General features: G+C 51.3%; 1 long non-coding RNA gene across 1 annotated transcript in view; it reads right to left on the bottom strand.

The window, feature by feature from the left end:
• The window catches only part of LOC128781615 (uncharacterized), a 48,711-nt gene extending 44,553 nt beyond the window's left edge, over window positions 1-4,158 (bottom strand). Inside the window, exons 1-2 of the long non-coding RNA XR_008428438.1 lie at window positions 4,055-4,158; window positions 937-1,025 (exon numbers count right to left, since the gene is read on the bottom strand). This is a non-coding gene — a long non-coding RNA (uncharacterized LOC128781615). The remainder of the gene's footprint in view (window positions 1-936; window positions 1,026-4,054) is intronic.
• Window positions 4,159-7,091: the final 2,933 nt, after the last annotated feature.

The following is a 7,091-nucleotide window of genomic DNA, read 5'->3' on the forward strand; positions in this document are numbered from 1 at the left end:
AGTCCACCCCTCCCCAGGCTCTATCATGATAAAGAACCTGGCTCTTCCTCCTCTTCTTTTTGGTGTCTAATGCCTGGCTAAGGAATGGCAATGGAAAGTGATACATGTATATAGAGTGAGACAGGTAGCAGAGACATTCAGAGTGATAGCTACCACCGGACTTAATTATACAGGCATCATTGTATATTTTTGGCCACAGTAAAATACTTGCCAGCACTTTTCCATCATATTTGTTAGTTGCCATGAAACTTAAGGTGTTTTCAGGATCTGATAAATATGCACTAGATCAGACACAGCATGAAGCTGTGACAGAAACTATCTGTACCACGGGAAAGGAGGGATCCCAAATGACTTGCACTGAGGAAGAGCTGGTCTGCCTGGCTCAACTCAGCTAGCAGACCTCTGATTTTTGTGACACTCTGCTTCTCAAAAGCTCTATCTTAGAAGAGATCCATTGCTCGAGGAAGACCCTTTGCAAACCAGGTTGCAGGTCAGGTTTTGACCAGAGCAGAAGCAGCAATGTTGACCCAGAGCTCAGGTGAGAAGTGCTGCAGAGCCAGCCTGGTGATGCTGTGTGCATGACTTGAGACAGACAAGGCTTTTCTGCACCACCTTCCCTTGCTGCTTTCCATCTACAGCATGGGAGAAACAGCAGCACAGTGCTAAGGGCAGGAGGAAGCAGGTTGTCAAGCAGCTCAGTAAGTGGGCCTCTTCTTTGTGATCCTTTTCAAATTCTTTTCAGCCTTTTACCATTTTAATTCTATTGCTTATCTGCTGGGAGAGCTTTGGGGCACCACTTGCTGCCCAGCCACCTCCTTATCTTCCTGTCTATGACCTCTTTTTTCAAGGGCAATGAAACAATTCAAGGCAAGGGAAGCTGACATCTTGGAGGCATGGACAGAGTACAGACCATGGAAGTAATATGGGAACACTCACCTTCTTGACCTTGGGTCACCCAAGCACACCTTGCATCTTCAGCTGCTGCTGCATACTCTCCTCTCTCTGCTTGTGGGGGTTGGCTCCATCTCACATCAAGATCAGTGATTAAAGCAGGGAATAAATATATACAGTAAATTGAGAAAGATCAGCTCATCAGGCCAAGTGCAAATGCTACAGAGTCATCCAGAAAGCATCCTGTGCAAACAGGAACTGATAGAGATCCTCTTCCAGGGGCTGAGCTTGTTCATAACTGATGGATCCCTTGGCCAAAACCACCTCCTGCATATCTGGGTGTGAGCTCTGCTATCTGCTGCTGCATCATGCACAGCCCAGATCTCTCCTGGGCCAAGGGCAATTCTCAAATTGGAGAGAATGGAAGCATCAACAGGGGCAGATCTATTGTCCTCGTTGGCCCATCCTGTCAGGAGGCATTTCAGGATGAAAGTGAGGGAAGAAACATGTCTTTTTATCTTGTCACATTCTTGCATATGGAAGGGAATAACTGAATCCCTGTGGCAAGTTCTGCCTAGCAGAGCAAGCCCAGCTGCAGAACCTCACACTGCAGCCCACATAAACATCACCTTGGAAAGATCTCTTGGGAGTCACAGCACAAAACAGCTCTGTGCCTGGCAACAACTACAAGAGTGGAAAAAAAACCCTCACTATGGAGCCTGGATCTCAAGGCACTGTAACTCAGTAAGTCTCACCAACTCATTTCCTTATGCTGGGGAGGCTGCACCGTGGGAAGCCACCTCAATCCTCTCACAGGAAGTGCTATGATGGGGAGGACGCTCAGCAAATCAAGTAGTACCACATCTCACCTGCACTGCACAGGCCATTGTTGAAAAAAAGGATATCTTAGGAACCCTCAAGGAGGGGTAATGAGGCAAGACAGCAGCAGGATGAAGCAATGACTTGGGCAGCAAAAGACATGAGCAGGAAAACCTGCTCTTGGGTCAGATTTTTTAGTCCAGGCCAGATCACTCTTCTTTATCCCATTCCTGTCATTATTGCTGCTGACCTTTCAGAGCAAACTCTGACATCCAAAGACTTGCAAGGCAGATGGACAATAACTATCAAAGCTGACCACTGGCATCACTCAGGCTGAAGAGCTCCACACCCTGTGTGTCTGCTTTGCATCACCAGCTGTGGTAACATCACCTCTGTGGTAACAGAGGGGCTACAGGAGCGGCTTCTATGAGAAGCTTCTGGAAGCTTCCCCCACGTCTGGTAGAGCCAATGCCAGGCAGTTCCAGGGTGGACCCAGCACTGGGCAAGGCTGGGCCAGTCAGGAATGACAGTAATGCCTTTGTGATAACATACTTAATAAGGAAAAAAAAAAGTTATTGTGCAGATTGTGCATCCAGAGAAGAGCAGAGTGAGAACACGTGCGAGGAGCAGCCCTGCAGACAGCCAGGGCAGTGCAGAAGGAGGGGCAGGAGCTGCTCCAGGCTCTGGAGCTCAGATTCCCCTGCAGCCCCTGGAGCAGCCCATGGTGAGGCAGCTGTGCCCCTGCAGCCCAGGGAGGGCACGGGGGAGCAGAGATCCACCTGCAGCCCCTGGGGGAGCCCAGGCTGGAGCAGGGGGATGCCTGACAGAGTGCTGTGACCCCATGGGAAGCCTGTGCTGGAGCAGGATCCTGACAGGACCTGAAGACCTGTGGAGAGAGGAGCCCAGGCTGCTGGTAGAACTCCCCCATGGGGGACCCATACTGGAGCAGTCTCTTCCTGAAGGATTGCAGCCATAGAAGACTGAGCCATAGCCATGAGATGGACTCACACTAGAGATGTTTGTGGAGAACTGTCTCCTGTGGGAAGGTCCCCATGCTAGAGCAGGGGAAGGACTCCTCTCAGGAGCAGCAGCAGGAACAATGTGTGATGAACTGACCATAATTCCCATTCCGATCGCCCTGTGGCACTGGGAGGAGGTAAAGCTGGGAAAGAAGGAGGGGTGGGTGGAAAGTAGTTTTAAGATTTATTTTACTTCTCATTATTCTGCTCTGATTTTGATCAGTAATAAATTCAATTAACATTTTCAGTTTGAGTCTGTTTTGCCCATGACAGTATTTGATGAATGATCTCTCTGGGTCCTTATCTCGGCTAATGAACTTTTGTTATATTTTCTCTTGTCCAGCTAAGCAGTGACAGAGCAGCTTTGGTGGATGCCTGGCATCCAGCCATGGTCAACCCACCACCCCCTGCAGTTCCCAGCCTAAGCCTGGCCATCCTCATGGCAAGGATTTGGTGAGCTCCTTGGCAAGGCAGTAGTGTGCTCACCACCTCAGAAAGACACCCAAAGAGCTTTTGCTGGCCAGGGTCTGCCTGTGGATGTTCACAGCCCTGAGGGATGGCCCAACAAACCCTGACTCCCTGCCTTTGTTCCTTTAGGATTCTGTACTTTTCCCTGCTGCTGTCGTCTCGACCATCTCACCTCTGTCCGCAGTCTTTCCTTTCCCAGCACGGCCATTCCTCACAGTACATGGGCAGGGTATGGCAGGACCACAGCTGGGATTTCAGCCTCAGGGAGGTGGGGCCTGGGAGCAGGGGATTACCCAGTAATGGAGTTACAGAGAGATGGGGTGAGGGTGGAGAGGGGTAGGAGGGATGGCTTCCCCGTGCCTTTTCCTTGAGCTCTTCCACCTCACACAGAAAAGGAAAAAAAAAAAAAAAAAAAAAAAAAAAAGTCCCTTGAGCCACAAACACATAATAGTGAGCACAGCTCCATCATGAGTCATCTCTGCTTTGAAACAGGACAGGAGGGCTGAAGTTTCCCACGACTTGAACACGGAGGACAGTCTGGCATTGGCACTCTGTATCAGGGGAGCATCTCCCACAGGGTCAGAGACACACAACCCAAGCCAAAGCTCAGCCTGAGAGTAGCAAACATCATGATACATGGTTCTCAGCTGCTTGTCTTCTATGACATTCAGCAGCATCCCTTCTAAGCCTTGTGGAAGCTGTCCCTGCCTGTGGTAGATCACCTAGGAAACAAGATGATCTTTCAGGTCCTTCCAATCAAACCATTCTGTTTGAAATCCCAGCTTAATGGAGTCAGGTTAAATTTCCCTGCAGAGCCAGGATCCAACCTGTGTATAGAGAGCACAGCCAGTACCTACCTGACTAGCCACTGGAGATGGGATGTGTTACTGCTGAAATCCCAAGATGAATACAGGAACTTCTCACACTGGTGCCACAATCCCACTGGAAAGACTAAAGGCAAATCTACCCTTGGATCATCCTGTGTGCTTTATGATGCCATAGAGAGCAGCATGAGAAGCTTCCACCTGCTTTGACCTTTCCCACATATCCCCGTGTGTCCCTGGAGATGCAACATGGCACAGAAGCAGCACTAGGGATGACAGTGCTTGTGGAATGCTCTAGATTCAGGATCCCAGCTCAAGCCTCTCCCCTCCCACCCCAGAACCAGATGGTGGTCACCCAGCCACCCTAGGAGGTGTGTTGGGAGGTCAGTGCTGCCCTCCAGCCCTCCCAGCTGGTTTGCCAGATGCATGAGCTGAAGGCATAAGCTGAACAAGTAGAGCTTGTGCAGGGAGTTTCCCTCTGAGGGATTTTTTAGCCCTTTTTGGGGTAACACAGGTTCAGGCTGCCCTAGTGGGCAGTGCAAGGGTAACCCCAAGCCCGAGGTTTTCACTGAATATGGGTACACTGTTGAAGAAAGCATGGAGGCAGCTTGGGCAAAGCAGAGGGCAGTGCAAGCCCTAAGATCCTCGCAGTGCTACATCCATGCCCATCTACCTCCCAGGTTAGCTATTTTTGTTGACAGTGAACACAGCCAGGTTCTGTCTTCTCCAGAACTCTGTGTGGGTGATCCCCAAACAGACCTCAGATTCTCTGGCATCAGTTGCAACATTCCTGCTGTGCACACTGATCTCTGCCGCAGCAATGTTCAAAATCTCAGAAAAACAAATTTTTGCTCTCAGGATCCCCAGAGAGCTGCTCTGGTAGTGAACTCACCTTTGTTGTCTACAGCAACTCCCAGAGGAGGCTGTGTTGATCTTTTTCCTAGGAGATCAACACCTTCTGGAGGGCAGCAGCGCATGTGCTGGCACTGCTGTCCGCCCTGACTCACTCTGAGACCCATTTGCCCCAGGGGTACCAGTTCCAGCCATAAATCCCAGCCTGAGAGGGGCCTGCCAGCACATTAGGCCTGGCCAAAATTCCTGCAGAAAAGCTAATACTAATAAATGAAGGTTTGCTGGAAGTGTTGGCACAAACCAGCAGGATGTTGCTGAGCTTTGCACAGAAAGCTACCAACAGCGTTGTGGTTCCAGATGAAACTCAAGACACCTGAGTCCTCCGGCCAAGTTTCACCACTGGGTTTCAGTGTCATCCTCAGCAGCAGGAGCCAGCCACCACTGCAGGACACCAGGATATTGGGCTGGGAGCACAGCCAGATCCCCAGCACATCCAAGGCTGGAGCAGTAGACTGGTTCAGGAGGCAGAGGAGTACTGGTCTCCCCTGTACCCACAATGACAGGGTTCTCTGGCAGCCTGCAGGTCCTGGATTTCATCTCACTCCCCAAAATGTGGTAGGGAGGCAACCCAGTCCTCTCATACCAGGGACACAGGAGAGGCACATGTGAGTGGCACCAGGCTCACAAGCCACACAATGCAGCTGGGACCTGGGTGGGCAGCCCATGCACCTCCACCACCAGCCTGACTTGCTGCAGTGATTACTGGACCTCGGGCAGCCTCCATGCTGAGTGACCTCTCCATCCCTCTCAGCAGCACTGCCACTGGGAGCCGCAAGCCCAAAGCCTCCTCTAGCCTCTCCATCTCTCATCCTGCATCTCCAAAACTGCAGCTTGTGGATTCAGGGCTACTGCTTGCTACTGAGCAGGCTGTTTTCTCCAATTGCCACCACCAACAGATTTTTGGGCATGCAAAACTGCAGACAAGCCACCCCTTATTTCCAGGGGGAATAGGTTTGTGGGGGAAATCCCTCCAGTCAGGCAGGGCTCTTCTGTCCTCATCACAGGAAGGCTGGCAGCTTTGCAGCATCTCATTTCCATGGAGCTGCCTCCCACAGGAAAGGTGTAGGAGAGGCCTTGAAGAAGTGTGTTACAGGCTGATAGTTTATCTTGGACTATTCCTGAGCACTTGCAATCCCTCAACCCTTGGAAGAAAACTCTCTTGGCTGCTTTGAACATTACTGTTTAAGCACAGCAGCAGACACATGGAAATATTTTCATGCTCCAGGACATGTCTTGCTGGAAGTGGGAGAGAGAGTGGCTGGATTCATGTCCCTGCTTCCAAGTCACTGCTGGTGACTTGTCCTGTGACTTGGGTCCCATTGTTCCACAAACCACACTGTGTCCAGCTGAGATGGGAAGATAAAGGCAGCCACATTCCCACACTGCCAGACCATGGCTATCAGGCATTTTTATAGCACTTTACACACACAGGTGGTAAAGACTGCAGCCTTAAAAGGGAACTGACACGTTGCCCCCCCAGCCTGGCTCTGGGTAGGTGAGTGAACAGCTGCTGCACCAGGGAAATGGTGTAAGCCCAACCAGGAGCACAGGTCTGGAAAAGGCCGATGCTTTTCCCCATGGTGGCTGCACCAGTGACATAGCCCCACCTTGGGATGAACACCACATCACTGGGGTGAGCAGGGGGTGCCAAATGCAATTTTGGATGCTGCATTGGTTGATGGCTAAGATCCATGCCCATGGTATGGAAAAGAGCAGGGGAAGGAATCCTGCAAGTCCATATGGCTGCATATCAGCATGCCAGCCATCCTCCTGCCTCGCACAACAGGGACAGGCTTCCCCTCTTTCCAGGATCAATCCCAGACCCATGGCTGTGATGTCCCACCCATTCCCTGCCCAGACCCCGTGCTTACCCTGAAACTCCCTCCCCATGTGCCGTTCACGCCCTCCATGTCTCATCCTACCTGCCTCCAACCGTTGGTGCTCCAGGGCAGGGAAAGTATCTCATTGCCTCCTTTCCATGGGCTGTGGCAAATTGCTGGTGCTAAACAAAATTGCAGTTCCTGCCAAAAATCATCACTGTCGTGGGGCAGGAGCTGAGAGCATTACTCACCCAGGGAATTGTACTTGCCTGTGTCAAAAAGGGCTGGGGGCAGCAGCTGCCTTGCTCGCTCTCTGCTACAGGCCAGTGGTGACATGG

Source organism: Vidua chalybeata, chromosome Z (genome assembly GCF_026979565.1).
Source record: "Vidua chalybeata isolate OUT-0048 chromosome Z, bVidCha1 merged haplotype, whole genome shotgun sequence".
NCBI lineage: Eukaryota > Metazoa > Chordata > Aves > Passeriformes > Viduidae > Vidua > Vidua chalybeata.